Source organism: Megalobrama amblycephala, linkage group LG18 (genome assembly GCF_018812025.1).
Source record: "Megalobrama amblycephala isolate DHTTF-2021 linkage group LG18, ASM1881202v1, whole genome shotgun sequence".
Taxonomy (NCBI): Eukaryota; Metazoa; Chordata; class Actinopteri; order Cypriniformes; family Xenocyprididae; genus Megalobrama; species Megalobrama amblycephala.
In genome coordinates this window covers 23,430,004-23,447,858 of record NC_063061.1, presented here as the reverse complement: position 1 = coordinate 23,447,858, position 17,855 = coordinate 23,430,004, and the positions used below count along the sequence as shown (strand labels likewise).

Here is a 17,855-nt window from a genome sequence, read left to right as displayed (position 1 = left end):
TGGATCTCTACGATTCATGCACACATAGACTGAAGGTGGCCTTTTTCTCTTCACTTCCTTCGCCTCCCAGCTCTGTGCTTTTGTGAAGGACCAAGGGGTGGTGAAGCTTATAAGCGAAACAAGAGTCTGATTTCAAACGAATTGCAAGCGATCAACAGAGGAAGGACACTGTGAAAATATACATCAAAGATGGAGTGGGCAAATTTCTTTAGTTTTGCATTTCTTTTTTGCATTCTAAGCTGGAGAAAAATATTTAGGGATGCACCAATATTACAATACGATACATTAAAAATGCTGGGTTAAAAACACAAGTTGGGATGAAAATGGACAAACCCAGCAATTGGGTTGTTTTAACCAGAGCTTGAGTTGAATGTTTGTCCAACCTGCTGGGTAGTTTTATTTAACTCAACTACTGTTTAAAATTACTGTAGAAATTCAAAAAATTCATATGTTGGAAATGAACATTTATTAATATGTTTAATGAATAATAATTAAACAATGAACATTTATTAAATTGCTTATTAATAAATGTTCACTTTTTGATTATTATTGTTGTAATTATGTCTGATTTTGGGTTCATTTTAAGCCAGCCTTAAAGTAATTTTTAAACAATAGTTGGGTTAAATAAAACTGCCCAGCACGTTGGGCAAACATTTAACCCAACCGCTGGGTTAAAACAACCCAATCGCTGGGTCTGTCCATTTTCAACCCAACTTGGGTTGTTTTTATCCCAGCATTTTTTAGAGTGTACCAATAAACGGATAAAAATGTTTGTGTTTATGGCCGATAACCAATACATAGCTGATATATTATTTTGTCTAAATATAGGTAACAAATATAAAACATTAAAAACTAAAATCAGTCATTTTAAATACTTCAAGTGAATTTAGGCATTACAACATTATAATGTGCAATGAAAAATCAATATTCATTTTGAGATTTGCTAAAGATTACATTTAAGCTACTACTACACTGTAAAAAAAAAATCTTGTTTCAACTTAAAAAAGTACGTTTTCATGCTGCCTTAAAATTTTAAGTTTAGTTAACTTGAAATGTGAAGTTTACAAAGTGAAAACTTGGATATTTGAGTTGACTAAAATTAAAAATAAAATTAAGGCAGCATGAAAACTTACTTTTTTATGTTGAAAAGATTTTTTTTTATTTTTTTATTTTTTTGACGGAGAATTATTGATGTTTTTAAATGTCAACTTGAGTATTAGATGACAAAAGTAAAGGTAATCTAAATGTAAAAAATAGACGAAATGAGCATGCACAATTAAATATCCAATATCGAACAATACCATCTGTGTAATTTAATAAAAAACTCCAATATTGGCCGATAACCAGCATGGTACTGATATATGCACCCCTAAAAATATTATAGCTGAACATCATATAAGTGGCAATAATTAAATAAATGAATACATTTGGTCTCATTCCTCTCATAGAAATGCAAAATTTAAACAACCTCAACAAGATTTTTAACTACTAAGCCACGTCACCCATAACTGATCATTTAACCGAACGATGCATAATTAACTATTAACCAGTTCACTATATTCTGGTCCTTTTTTCTGCACACAAAAAATTAAGTGACTTTTCTATAGCATATCAAAAGGCCCCACTTATGCATCATCAAGCCAGTCTAATGCCTCTTTGATTGTGCCCCACATTGGATTTTAAATAATGACAAATGACGCACTTTTACAAACTGCCTGAGGAGCATTTTTAGAGCAGCAAGCCCAACTTAATGCCACGAGGTGTTAACGGATTGATTCTCCTAATCTGTTCAGCTACACCGCTTGTCAGTGTGGGGCAGCTGAATTGTCTTAAGACAGCCTGGTGTGCTGTGTGTTAACCAATTTCACGGCCATCTGTCACGCACAGTTAAACTTTGCGCTGCCGTGTTGAGGGGAGGGAGGAGGAGAGGAAGGGAAAAGAAGAGAAGGGAAGGGAAAGCCGCTCTGTTTTCGGCCGGGCAGAATGGATCATACAGCGGGGCTGTGTAGCCGTCCTCAAGTTCATTCAGAGCACTGCAACCAGACCAGTGACTTTTCTTCCCAGCTAATTATGTGGAAACTGCAAAGACAATAAAGCATCTGGTGGTCTTTCTTTCTGGTTTCAATTTTTCTCAATATTGTGACAGGCTAATGCATTGTGTCTGACTCAGCCATCCCAGCAGGGGATTGAGTGAAAGGCAGGGTCAGGAGAGAGCAAATAGATGAATTTATAACTTTGCCTTTTCACATTAAAGTAGCGAGATTGTTTCACTGGGACCCACTCCGCCCCCTCTTGCTGTCCCTCCACAGAGACCGAGACTCTTTCTGAAAACATGTTTTGTCTGTGCCACCCAAACTGAGTCTGGCCTTCCCCTTTCTGAGAGTCCTGGGTCACCTCTGTTGGCCAACCTCCCCTATTCCTGCAAAACCTCCTAACAGAGAGCCAGTGAAAAGAGAAGAAACCCAGTTCAGACACATCTGTGCTGAAGAAAGAGAACGACTGAGAACGACTTTTCTTTGGATTAAAAATAAAACTTTAAACTGATGCTCTTCTTATTGCACTGATAATGGCAAAAAAAAAAAAAAACACTAATGCATTATGCAGCATCTTTTGCAAAATTGTGTAAAATACACAAAGCATTACACAGAAATGTTGATTAATGCTTACTACAGTAATTCGCTTTGAAATGGCATATTTTGCACAAAACAGATTGTTGTGCTGCTTGATATTGCAAAATGATACTCAACCCAAAGAAATGAAAGGTTGCTGCATGTCACTAGCATGAGGTGGAAACTGGTGAAGCCTTTACTCACCATAGCTCAGAACACCTTAGAAATTTGTGACAGTACTAAAATTTTGAGGGTCATTATTCAGAGTGATTTGAAATGGGATTGTCATGTTGTACTCGGCTAACAGAAAGCTTTTTGTCTTCAGTTGGTTAAAGAAATTTGGTGTCTGTGATCCTGATTTGGTTACCATCTATGTGCGCCCAGTGCTGGAGCATGCAGTTCCAGTCTGGCATAGTCCCTTGACCATAGATCAAGCCAAAAGACTGGAAAGTGTGCAGAAACAGGTCTGTAAAATTATACTCGGTCGAAGGTATCTGGGGTATTCTGATGCTTTTGGCCACCTTGGACTGTGTACCCTTATTGAAAGACGAACTCAGTTATGTCTTTGTTTTGCTAGAAAGCTATATAAGTCTAGTTTCAGAGACTGGCTACGCCCTCTTAGGGGTGAGCTTACAGATCGCCAGATGAGGAATTCAAATAAGCCGACAATTCCAAGATGCCGAACGGAGATCAACAATTCCTTATATGTGCAGACTTTTAAATGATTGCGAAATTTAGAATACATTTTTGTATTATGTTTAGAATTTTTGGTAGCACGTCCTGTTCCACATGTATATACTATGTACTTATTATAGCAATTACAATAACTGGGTTATAACTAGGCACTAACCCTGAACATACCCCTAAACCTAACCTTAACCCATGTAGTTACCAGTACATTCTTAGGTAAGTACATTGTAAGTACACGTACTGTAAAATTAAGTGCAACAAAATTTTTTATGTGGCTGTGGAAGTGAGGACAACAACTCCCATGATTCCACGCTCATTTATGGCATCATCAAGCTACGCTTTTGCTGAAAATCCAGTTTTGCCATCACAGGAATAAACTATATCTTAAAAATGTATTAAAATGGAAAATAATATTTCACAATATTATTGTTTTTAAAATATTTTTAATCAAATAAATACAGCCTTGGTGAGCATAAGAGACCTCTTTCAAAAACATACTGACCTGAAACTTTTGAACAGTATGGTGTATAATATTTTTTCAGCAGAAACAGCCATATTGTTGAGCCCTGACGCAAATTCAAAAAGCACCTGGTTGCTTTCAGAAATTAACAGAATTACTAGAAGTAAAACAGTAGTTCATAACATGTAACTCCACTAACACCCAACACTCGCCAATAGTATTAATCAACAACCATCTGAATTCCTCTGAATGCAACACTTGTGATTTGACAGCAGTTGTTGTTTGCCAAAAAGCTCATTGGTGGCTCAGCAAGCAGATACCCAATAGCAGGACACCCTTCTGGTTGTGATATTATCTTCCTCCCCTGCACACCCGATCATCCTCAAGTCGCTGCTGATCTTCAAGAACCCTCCATTCCCCCTCTTTTCCCCCTTAATTAAATGTGCACTTCATTAATGTAAATTGAGGGGCTTTAATGCCCTTGTTGAAATTCTGAAGAAAGTGCTGTGGCCTCGCGAAATGCTCAGGCATCATTGCAAATTAGATTAGGGACCAAGAAAGGCAGTAAAATTAGAATGATAATGGTTGATATGGCTGCCTGACAGGCATGACTATTCAAGGATCAATGGGACGTAGAATGCCTAGAGAAAGCCCGCTCTCAAAGGCTTGGACCCACGTCAGCCTACAGATGTGCCTTTTGGAAGCACTTTAAATTAGTTTAATTTGGTAAATGGTAGGGATTTAGAAGCTCTTAGCCTGCCTATAACAAGACAGGAATACATTGAAATGTTTTGCTATTCTTTTATTAGCATAAAATAGGATTGAGGGTGATTTGCATTCCCAACAAGTCTACTTTTTTTGCTCATTTACTTTTTTTTTTATTTAAAATAGCATTTTCATCCATATCTCATCCATGGACTTTAGAATGAACCCTTTTCCCAAGCTGCTTTTCATTCTACTTAATCCTGTTAAGGACGGGAATGGGGGTTGATTTTATTCAAACTAATCTCATCAAACACACCAATTACAAGGTAATTTTGATTAAAAACCAATGGCTGAAAAGGGCTAAGGACGTTTCCTTCCAACTTAAGAATCATAGCTGTTTTCGTTTGGGAGATCTCAGCCCATCCCTGTCAAAAGCTGCTAAAGCGTTACGTCCAACCTGAAGTTCATGGTTTAGACATATAAACAGTGGCACAAAACCACTAACACGTCTGAAAACAAACTGTCACTGATTCAATGAGGAGGGGGGGGGGGACTCTGGAAGCTGGCCACACTGTGCATACGGACTGCTGCTTTTAGTTTGACCCCAATTCTTTTTCATAATCTGACATCACTGACTTACTTTGTTTGCTCTCTTGGTAAACAGCAGCAGCATTGTGGTGCGCTGTTGAAAAGAGAGAAGCCATGCTTGAGCTGATGGGGGCTGGGTCCGAGGAAGTGACTTTTAACTAGTTTGGTCTTTAGCCACTTAGGAAATGCAAAGAGAGGGATTACAAAGAGATCTGCTGCATTGTTAAAAGATATGCACTTTGCCTAAAGAGTCACTATACTGCACCAACTCAAATTCATGCAAAAACATGGGATGATTTCTGGCAGCACATTTAAATGGAGTAAATAAATGTACTTTTCTTCTGATTGCAGCCTGTTGATTTTGAAGTATAGCAAATTCAATATATATATATAAACATGTGTACTACTTTTAAATGTTAAATTATTATTAATAATTATTTAGTGTGTATACATACAGTAGTCAACATTTGAAGTGGATTGAAAAAGTATATATATATATATATATATATATATATATATATATATATATATATATATATATATATATATATATAGTTTGAACTTTAAACTACACAAAAGTCTACTTATTTTGTCTGTCAGCTCCTAGTTGTGTCAAATGTGTGTTATTTGTGACGATACGATGAAGAGTGTGTTAATTGGCATGCTTGTGAACTCCAAACTTCTGTTTATTTCATTTAAGACTTCTCATGCAACATCGATGCACTGCATTCTGATCAGCCTTTTGGTGCTGTTTTTCCCAGTCTTGTCCCAGGCCCAGTAAAGCAACTTTGAGTGACCATCCAACTGATCTCAGCCTGAATTATTCCATCCAACACACACACAGTCACATTGGTGCCGTGACCTGGATGGGAGTGAGGTTTAGGGGGGTGAGTGTAACGGAGGCCAGCTAGTAGTCGCTGTGCAAGTAAACCTCACTCCTCTGATCTCAAGAGATGCTCTAGCGACAAAAGCTAGAGGTTGCAGCCTTTAGCCTCCTTGTTAGAGCGTCCGACTCCCACGCCAGAGACCCAGGTTCGAAGAGCGGGGCAAGTAGGACCTGGGTATTGTGGTTACATATATATATATATATATATATATATATATATATATATATATATATATATATATATATATATATATATTTTTCATCCGTTTTTCAGGTCTGTTCAGGTAGAGTATTTTATGCAAACACCTATTAATGCAGGCCTTTCACTGACGGTTTTACATCATCTTTGGTCAAATCCCCCACCAACTGAATCCTTCTTAATGCAGGAAGCAACAAATGCCCAGAGAATCCCCATTAATAATTCCCATTGTCACCCCACAGAGGGAGGTCTTCATGAACAAAGCAAGCTCATTTATCTGGCAGCAGGTCAGTATACTATACATCCGCAGGCAATAGATTGTGCACAAGCAAAGCAGGTCAGAGCAGAGGTTTGGTAAATACAGGTGTCAAACCACCTGTAGACAATCTTGAAATTCCAAAAAGACATGTAAAGAAAGCCACAGAGCTTATACATGCAATTCATGTATCATATATATATATATGAATCTCGGGATGAGCTAGTTCACGTTACATTAATCTGTAAATTACAATGCAACAGTAGCCTGTGTAAAAAGAGGCTTACCTCAGTACCTCACTGGCATGACAGTTCTTCTTCCGGTGTACCTCCTTCAACACTTCAGTTCGCGCCAACCAAACCAGTTATGTTCGTCTGCATCGTCCTCAAGGATTATATGAACGTGCAAACTCGTTAACGCGAACTAACTAAAAAAGGCGACATGAGGCTAATAACTTAACTACAAAACAGTGTAGCTTTTCTGTTAACGAGCTGGTTTTTTTTTTTTTTTTTCAACAAGTAGCCTAACAAAATGACACTGTTTTTCGCATTTCCAAACAGTCCACTCTCTTCCTAATGTATCGATGGAACGTATGATTTATGCCGCCTTCACGTGCTCTCGGAATTATCGTAAATTACGAGTTTCCAAGGTACAAATTGCACATGAACTTCCTCCCATTTCGAAACTTGAATGCGATACGCTCGTAATGATGACTTCAGAAGTGGGAATTATCAAATTTCCGATAGCACTTGAAGGCAGCATAATTCTATTGAACCAGTTTGTTCGGATGGTTAATGTTAAGGAACAGATTCAAATAAATATTCACCAATTGTATCCAGATTTTTTCTAATGCATGTTTTCAGCTCTGAGATATATAAATTCAGAATTTTTAAAATGGAAAAAATATTGCAATGTAGATTCCATATCAGTTAGCCTAATTTTTGTTAACTTTGCTAGTTACAGTTTCAAAGTAGGTTCCCTAACACTTGGAGGCCTATCATATTATTCAGCATCAACAAGACAAACAAATTTATTCTGAAAATGCAATGAGCAGATCTTATCACATTCATTAAGTGAAATGATTTTATACCCTGGCTGGTCTAAAAGGGCAGCAGAAAGCTAATGAGGCCTCTATAGGAAGTGAAGCCCCTGTGGCCGACTCTGTAATTAATCAGCTTCCCCTCTGATTATGGTGTCCATCAACAAGAGACACACTGTTGTTTGCTTTAACAGGCAGAGGCTTGGAATTGGACACACTTAAGTGAAATCTTCAATTGGTGTTTCCAGTGCGGAAAGCATTTAAGCACTGCAGCTAAAGGCAGGTCTTTGGAATTGTAAATGGTTTAAGTAAGATAATGATAAATAAAAACTAATATATATTGATACAAAAAATCTTGGTTTTTAAGATTTTGGATTACCCATACAATTATCCCTTTATTTATGTCTTGTTCCTCCCAACCCCCTCTAGGATTCTCTTCAGCAAGGATGCATGTCCTCTATGGGCCAGGATCAATGTTAAAAAGTGGAATTAGTCATTCTAAATCATGCAGCAGTGGTCGAAGGGATGGTCTCCGAAAATCATTAGACAATCATGTATTCCTATTGATTTATTCAAAGTACCTGGACTGAAAGCAGATTAAACAGCAAGTAAAAGGAAGCTAATGCTGATTAAATGGCAGTGGGATGGGAGGTCCTTGGGGTATGTTTTCGTCCTAATCAGTAGGAAACAATACTGCTGCAATCACTGGTCCAAACAGGTCTATTAAGGGCCCTTTACTTGACATATTTATGTATTTCAAATACTGGAGCGCACATTAAATTGAGTTTACTCACATCACCTTTGCATCTGGTTGTAAGCATCTGACGTTCAATGGACAATGGATGATCCCACTGCTGCCCATCCAATGGATATTTATCAGTATCACAATGTAATGCATGTTTGACTGAATGCAGTAGGCTATGTTTTCAGGCATCTGTTTCTTTGATAAGGTAAGAATTTAGACTGCAAACAATCTTAATACATTTTCAATAGCCTACATTTTTTGTTTATACGTTTTGATTCTCAAGCCCAAAGTTTAGTTCACTTTTTAAGCGTACGCGAGGGTAAGCGTGCAGTGCCGCATTGACGCGAATTTCGTCATCAGAAGAGTACGCGCGTACTGTATGTGCGCTGCCGGATTTTTGTAACCACCAGTACTTGTACTAGCAGGTCGCACATGCGCATTTAATTTTTTTTGCAGTAATTAGTTTATCCACAAGGTGGCAACCATGCCCTGGGGGCGTCGATTCACAAGGTAGTCAAAGAAAATCTTCATAAAACCAGAACAGACCACGACGCCTACAATGGAAACCTACAAAGACGAGGGATTGTGTAAAGAGGTTAGAAAGTACCCTTAATTGTACAACTCTAGCATGAAAGAATACAAATATGTTTACATGGGTTGTAACTCGTGGCGAGAGATTGCTCAAAACTGCACATGCATCGAACACTGTGTATGCATATGGGTCAAATGAAGTATACTTTCCAAGGCTGTGTGTACACTAGCGTATGTGGAAAAAAACGAAGTATATGCAGGGCTTAAGCATCAACACATAAAAATCAGTGACAGAAAATATAGTTTTGCTAGATATAAATGAACATGAATATGATAAGAATGAACTATGAGTATGCAGATCACAGCAGTGGTTAATAATGCTGAATGCACAAAATTAAATGCTTCTTACTATATAATAATGTTGCACTTTGTTGGGCCAATGCGGTTCATGGTAACTGAAAGAAATATCTGATTTTGAGTACATTTTTGTTACTGTTTTTTGATGACAATTTTGCTAGTCTTAAGTTGCTACTTGATGTCCAATGTAAAATATGGGTCGTGAAGCAAAACCAGAAAAGAAACCATCACTGTCTAATGTAGTTCAGCATTGAGCTCAGTAGAATCTGAAAAGTCATTTGTCTGTTTTTCTCCTCAGGCAAGTCGACCATAGCAAAACCAGAACAAAGCAAAAAGTCAATTCAGCTTGAATGAAACCTGAGGTAACAAAGAAAAATCATGTCATTTTGAGAGAAAGAGAGAGTCTGTATACAGAGAGGCTATAGCAGGATTTGATATAGCATGGTTATGCTTGAAATCGACTCTAAAGCACAGCCTGCTTGTGTCAAGCCATTGCTCAAAGATCAATACTTGTTCAGTACAAACATACAAAATAAAAGCCTGTTCATGGGCCGGCTTCTCTCGTGCCCTGAGGATCTACATTGACAGCAGAATGGAGGACTAGGTGGGCTCCACGAGGAGGGTAATCAATGAGGCAAAGGGTTGAGATCTACTGATTTACTCCTTTTGTGGGTTGATTAGGCTTTGGGGACATTTGAAGCAAGCAGAAATCACTACAGCAGAATGCGTAATCCATATCAACATCAGCTCCGGAAAGATTTGGATGTGATTCAACTGATGAATGTGCATAAATCATCATGTGAGCTGAAGGATTTCAGCCATACTGTTTGTAAAATAAGCCGAATTAAAGGGTTAGTTTACCCAAAAATGAAAATTCTGTAATTAATTACTCACCCTCATGTTGTTCCAAACCGGCAAGACCTTCGTTCATCTTCTGAACACAAATTAAGATATTTTTGATAAAATCCGATATCTGACAGCAAGGTAATTAACACTTTCAAACGCCTAGAAAGCTACTAAAGACATATTTTAAAAAGTTCATGTGACTACAGTGGTTCAACCTTAATGTTATGAAGCAACAAGAATACTTTTTGTGCGCCAAAACTTTATTCAACAATCTCTACTGATGGCCGATTTCAAAACACTGCTTCATGAAGCTTCAAAGCTTTACGAATCTTTTGTTTAGAATCAGCGGATCGGAGCTTGTATCAAACTGCGAAAGTCACGTGAACCATTGAAATTTCTAAATGTTTCAAAACACTTATGAAGTAATGAAACTTTGTTTACTGAAATCACATGACTTTGGCAGTTTCATATGAAGCTTCAAAGCATCATGAAGCAGTGTTTTGAAATCGCCCATCACTAGATATTGTTGAATAAAGTCGTTATTTTGTTTTTTTGGCGCACAAAAAGTATTATCGTCGCTTCATAACATTAAGGTTGAACCACTGTAGTCACATGAACTGTTTTAAATATGTCTTTAGTAGCTTTCTGGACATTTGAAAGTGTTAAATATCTTGCTGTCAACGGAGGCCTCACCGAGCCATCGGATTTCATCAAAAATATCTTAATTTGTGTTCAGAAGATGAACGAAGGTCTTACGGCTGTGGAACGACATGAGGGTGAGTGATAAATGACAGAATGTTCAGTTTTTTTTCAACTAACCCTTTAAGAATCAACTTGGGGTATGGTGGCGTTGCAAGACAAAAAGTTCTTGGATTAAGAATAAGAATATAATGAGAAAATGTATTTATTTAATTAAATATTTCTTATTATATTTCTTAATAATTTTACATAATAATATTTTTTTATTTAAAATGTTATACTTTTTTTCCAGGTTCAAGTCAGATTGTGAATATTAGTATTTCGGTGTGATCTTAGGACGTCGCTTTAAATTTCATCTAGGTAAGTCTGAAATCAAAGCTTTTCAGAGCAGCTAATGTTTAATACAGGTTGTTGGCTCAACTCACTGCTTTTAATTTGCCTTCGATGCCCTTTTGTTGACGAAGGTAAACTGATGACAGTTTAGAAAAGCCAGCTCTCAGCCATGTGGAAAAGAAAAAAAAAAAAAGATGCGTTGACCCTTCCTAGATTGAATTTAGCACAAGGCTGGATAGCAGCAGTTGCAGACATGATGGATTATTGTAATGACCACCTCCACGGCCTTTTTGTCATGTTTAAATGGCAATAAATTTAAACAGAAAGCGCAAACCATGTGTTTGATGTGTAAGTAAAATGTACTTCATCAACCATGCGCATATTAAAGTATTGCTAAATTGCAAAATTGGGTAGGCTTATGTTTAATCTTTACTAATATTTATTCAATGTAGTTTCTAATGTTAAGTGAAAAACATAAAAATTGAAACCGTACAGTTGTCATTTCTACCTAACCTAATCTAATGTAGTCAGGTTGATTCAGTCATGTTAGATAATATATTCAACTTCAATAAAACCAGTTAATTTAGATGTTACCACATTAAATATACATTTTTAGGTTACCTGACAAAAAAAAGATTTTTTTTACAGTGTCTTGTCAGGTTGTTTTTAACCATTGGACGAAGAAATAGCTCTTCTATCACACTAATGAATATTGAAAGGGCCTACTGAGATAACTAAAGCATGAGGAAGAAATTGGATGTTCTTAAAAGGGTCTGATTGCTTTGAGTCAGCTTTAGTTTAGCTTTAACGCAGCTGTTTGCTGTTGGATGATTTTTCATGCGCTGAGTGTTGTGGATGAGAAGCTGATACCGAGCGTCTTTCTGTGAGAAGCACTGCATTTGCTGTCGTTTAAGAATCTCCTGGTCGATACGTTTGGGAGTGCAGAGGTATGAGTCTCTGCTGGCCTTATCTTCTGCCCTCCTCCCTCTTAACACCGGTGATTGAGTGCTGGATATTAGACCCTCAGGCCACCACATACACACATCACACTCTCGCTCACACACACACACACACACAGACAAACACACACATCACACATATATTACCCGAGTTGAGACTGATGGCCAGTTCCCACATAACTCATGAGGACCTTGGAAAGAGGGAAAATCTGGTCTCGACACAATCAAAATAAAGTTTGTTATTAACCTCATTAAACTTCTGCGATTAAAACTCCATATATGTGTGTGTGTGTGTGTGTGTTTATAAATATGTTATATTTATAAAATGTATAATAAATACAGTAAAGTCATATTTTTGTCTTATGAATGTTGTAGATTATCTATAAAAGTAATGCAAACTGAGTTTATTTAATAAATCATTAAATAAAAATTAAATAAAGGTAGCACATAAAGTTTAAAGCTTTGCCATTGTATCAAGGCAGGATGACAGGAGGATGGAACAAAAGAGACAAGTTCATCTATTTGGTGATGGACAGAGTGCCCAGGCAGGGGCAAACAGTCTATAACAGCATGTAAATGAAGTAGCCTGTGCCAACACACCAGCGCTGTCTCTTTATCATGAATAAATATTGGTGGTTCTCACCATCCAACGTGGGTGCTTGCTGTCTGACAAAGCCTTGTGCAACACCACATTCCATACATCTTGTTGCTACACTGGATGTCTTTATAAAGGTGGAAAAACCCCGTGACCGCTTTATCAAAGAACAGGTTTGGTGGTCAACACAAAGTCATTAACCTTTGACCCTAATGAATTTTAGGCTAGAGGAACACTACCTGACCAACTGATTGTTTGGGAAAGAGATTCCCAGGAGCTTGAAATATTGTTAGTTATTTATTAGGGTTTATCTTTATATGTGTGTGTGTGTGTATATATAATAAAAAAGTGACAGTATAGACATTTTTGATGTTACAAATGATTTCTATTTCAAATATCAAAACTTATTTTAATTTTTCTATTCATCAAAGAATCGCTTATTCATGGAATAAATTTCTTATTCTGGAATTTACTATTCAGTGTTAATACTTTTGCATATGCTTATGCAATCCATTGTAACATTTATAAATGTTAATTTTATATTTTAATGACATTTTTTAGGGGTTCAAGTGCATAGCGCTGAAACACTATTGTAATTGTTAAAATTTCCAAGGATCAGCATTCTTCCCTAAAAGTGATCAGGCAGACCAAACCGTAAGTCATAGAGACTTGAAACTTTGAGGGCTGGTAGTACTCAGACCGTCTACAAAGTCATCAAGGCTCGCCTCATTTGGCCTGACGGGGGCGCTACAGCGGTCAAAAGTATTAAAGGTGCCCTAGAACTTTTTTTTAAAAGATGTAATATAAGTCTAAGGTGTCCCCTGAATGTGTCTGTGAAGTTTCAGCTCAAAATACCCCATAGATTTTTTTTTTAATTAATTTTTTTAACTGCCTATTTTGGGGCATCATTAGAAATGAGCCGATTCAGGGTGTGTGGCCCTTTAAATCTCATGCTCCACGCCCCAAGAGCTCGCGCTTGCCTTAAACAACATAAAAAATGTTCAAACAGCTAATATAACCCTCAAAATGGATCTTTACAAAGTGTTCGTCATGCAGCATGTCTAATCGCGTAAGTACAGTGTTTATTTTGATGTTTACATTGATTCTGAATGAGTTTGAGGCTGTGCTCCGTGGCTAGCGGCTAATGCTACACTGTTGGGAGAGATTTATAAAGAATGAAGATGTGTTTATGCATTATACAGACTGCAAGTGTTTAATAATGAAAATAGCGACAGCTCTCTTGTCTCCGTGAATACAGTAAGAAACGATGGTAACTTTAACCACATTTAACAGTACATTAGCAACATGCTAACGAAACATTTAGAAAGACAATTTACAAATATCACTAAAAATATCATGTTATCATGGATCATGTCAGTTATTATCACTCCATCTGCCATTTTTCGCTACCTAGTCTGTTGATTTGGCTGTGCACATCCAGATGTTAATGCTGGCTGCCCTTGTGTAATGCCTCGATCATGGGTTGGCATATGCAAATATTGGCTGCGTACACCCCGACTGTTACGTAACAGTTGGTATTATGTTGAGATTCGCCTGGTCTTTTAAACAAATGAGATTTATAAAAGAAGGAGGAAACAATGGAGTTTGAGACTCACTGTATGTCTTTTCCATGTACTGAACTCTTGTTATTTAACTATGCCGAGGTAAATTCAATTTTTGAATTTACCTTTAAATGGCTCATAACTCCTAAACCGTTAGGTGTAGGCTCAAGTGTCTTATATCGCTGGAATCCTTGGCTCAAGATGGACAAAATGTATGGACAATATTTTAGGTATTTTGGATTCTTTAAAAATCTAATTTTGCAAACTAGTCCTAGGTTTTTGGCCCGATCGGAACCAAACAAGTTCAGCAAGATTTTCTGGAGTAAGTTGAAATTTTGATTCATGGTCACTAAGGGCCGCCAAAACATTTGAAGTGGGTGGAGCCACTTTTAGTAAAATGGCTATAACTTGTGAACGGAATGAGATATTTTCACCAAACTCAGCGCACCTATGTAAGAGCTCATTCTGTGGTTGTGTGAATAAGGATGTTGCGACTGGCCACTTGGTGGAGCTATAACATAGAATTTTTTTTAAATGGCTACAACTATGCAACCTGAAGTCTGATTGACTTGAAAAGTGGCATGCGGTGTCTGTATCCAAGGTGCTAAACCTGCCTTTGAGGACATTCGCGTATTTTGGTAAACACGGCTGGTGGCGGCCAATGAATTTGAGCAGCTATCAGACAAGGTTAATGGTGGCCGATCGGAACTAAACTCGCTGGGCCTGTTTGATTCACGGCCCTAGAGGCCTGTGAGAAATTCTAAAGAAATCGGCCACCGAGGGGCACCTTTGCGTTTTTCCTGTGCGCCAAGGATTGTATATCACACAATTTTTCACGTACACCCACGACATTCATACGTGGTAGAATTCCTCATTCTGAGCAACTTTGCATCTAGGATTGCCACTGTCCATCGAATTGTTCTTTAAATATTGGAGATTATTTAAAAAACCAACTTTGGCAAACTAGTCCTAGGCTTTTGGCTCCGCCTCAATAATGGTTAAAAAGTTGTGTAAACCATATATTTCCTATGGTAAATTGCCTATATTGGCTGTAAATGGTCTTTTCTATCTATGATCGAGATGGTTACAGGCTTGCTAATTAAAACATTATACCTTTTTACGCATGTGCTTAAAGACCTTAAATCGCTTGAACCCCAATAATTGCTGCTCGCAGCAATATTTTTATTTATTTTTTTACTTGTACAATATAGACATTATGTAAACTAACATTGTTGGTTCGCCACTTGACGTCCAACATAAAATCTGTGTCCTGATGCAAAACTAGTTGAGAACCGCTGCACTTTAACAATATCCTCTGTTATATGGCTTGGCAATGCAAAATCTTTTAAAATAAAGAGGCAACAGACTAGTGCAGCCCTTTAAGGAGTAGCAAGATTGCTAAATGTGACCTAAACAGGCAGCCATCTCCAGACCTGATTTGAAGGAGTGTCTCCAGTGACAGAACGCTGTCTCCTTCATGCTCTGCTATAAATGGTTCCACTGTCGGGGAGAATGGGTGGAATAAACTTCACTCTCCAATCCCCTGGCCCATTTAAACAGCAGATGAAAAGGTGGAGGGACAGGCAATACATGTTACTCCTCTTTCATTCGCCGCTCGGCAGCTGATAAACAAAACAGCGAATATCCAGTGCATTTTTAGACAGCCGCTTTTCACCTGTCACTCCACATAAAGAGACAAGCTGGGATTTTCACATGCCACTTTCTCTATTGCTGTCATTCACACAGCAGCCTCCCAAAATGAGGCTGTATTTATCATCTTGCGAGGCCTCTCTCTTTCTCACTTTCTCTCTCTCTCTCTCTCTCTCTCTCTCTCAATGTCTCCAATGGCATAGTGACACAAGATTAATTCCAGTCAGCTGCTGAAAATAATTATTGCATTATGGGAACAGTGATCATTATTTAGAACATGATTAAATATGTCTGCATCTATTGACTCGAGGCCTTGTGATTTATGTATTTATTTAGTCAATAGTCTAATGTAAATGATGTAATTAATTATAGATAGTGGTGTCGGGTGGTTGATGAGAGGAACCAGGCGTGCCACTTTGTGATGCTCGTTCTGACAGATGTGAGAGGTGGTTTCGGAGCAGTTCAGGGAATTCTTTGGCCCCCAGATCTATTTCTTTATCTGTCCTACCTCCTCTCTGTATATATGCTCTACATCTCTCTCTTTCACAGCTGCCATTACAACTGATATACTTCTGACAATCAACTTGCTCATCATTCATTCTTCAAACTGAGATTAGTGTAGGGCACAGTTTAGCTCCCTGAACAGTGTAACAAGACGAGGCTGTGGGATGGAGAAACGGGCTGAGTGTCAAAAGGGACTTATTCTCATTTGCAGCTGGGTAAAAATTAATGTTTTTCAAATGAAGCTAGATGAACATGAGTAGATCAAGCTGTTCTGGGAGCTTTTTTTCTCTGGTGTTTGATCTGAAATGTAGAAAATATGTGTTTTTGAAGGCTGTCACCATGAACATTTAAAGGTGGAATTGAACTAAGGGGATCATTTATACTTAATGTCTTTAAGCACATGAGATTAAGTCATATTCTATAAAATGGAATACTTACATGTTTCTGAACACATAAAAAAAAAAAATTATATATATATAGCTTGTTGGTCTAACTTAATAAAATTATGTGACCTATTTCCACACAGTTGAACTGATTTATTTGAACTTAAACTAGTTTAATTGTACTGATGAGTAAAACTCAATGTAATTTAATGAAATCACACCAGTTTCATTTGAGGTATGCTGTGAATGTAACATAATTCATTCTTGTTGATCCAACCAAGTGCTATTTATGTTCAGTTATTTCACTTTAATGGCAATGAAAAGGACTTGATGATTGCCATTAAAGTGAAATTACTGAACCTGAACATAGGATAAGGATAAAAATGCACATTTTAGAGAAAATTGAAAATGGCATATATATATATATATATATATATATATATATATATATATATATATATATATATATATATATATATATATATATAAATTAATAATATTAATATTGTAACTAGTAATATATAATAGTAATATTGATAACTACATGTACAGGGTTAAGGTTAAGGTTAGGCTTTGGTTAGGTTTAATTACTTGTAATTACCGTTACTACTATAGTAAGTACATTTAATATGTAACTAGGGCACCTTAAAATGAAGTGTTACCTACCATTTCTTTACATTAGTCAACATGAACTAACATTGTGAAATACTTCTAAAGCATTTATTAAATTTAATTTAAAATTCAACACTGTTAATTTTCTGAAAGCATATATTTATATTAGGCTACTTTATATTTTTAAATAATAATAATAATAATAATAATAATAATAAAATAACTCAAAATGGAAAAGGCACCCATTTCATAGAAAGGCCCAGAAGGATGACTGATTTGTTTACTCCCCCTGAAGAAAATCGTTCTCCTCTGCACCGCCCTATTTCCCCTCTCCCTGTGGAGCGCTTCATGACTACCTCCCTCCCAGAAGGATCATTCGGTCATCCGCCAGTCTCACTGGGACGTCGGGGGTCACGTAGTGTCCCTTGTCATGCCCGAGTGAAGTGATTTCCATTTTAATGTCACACTTCTAATCTCTCAAAGATGCAATGTACAAGACACAAAGGCTTTAAGTGGTCTTCATATATCACTCATTCCCTACGCTTTCACTCATGTAATCATCACGATTGCTCTCCATATCTCAATATCTGCCTTCTGAGGTGCAATAAGAGTCCTGCCCGGCCATGGCTTACAGCATCAGAGCAGGC

General features: G+C 37.2%; 1 long non-coding RNA gene across 1 annotated transcript; it reads left to right on the top strand.

The window, feature by feature from the left end:
- The first annotated feature begins 8,673 nt into the window (after window positions 1–8,673).
- Window positions 8,674–11,427, top strand: LOC125252198. The gene is made up of 3 exons (XR_007181173.1): window positions 8,674–8,772; window positions 9,364–9,427; window positions 10,903–11,427. It is a non-coding gene; the product is annotated as an uncharacterized LOC125252198 (long non-coding RNA).
- The last annotated feature ends 6,428 nt before the right edge of the window (window positions 11,428–17,855 follow it).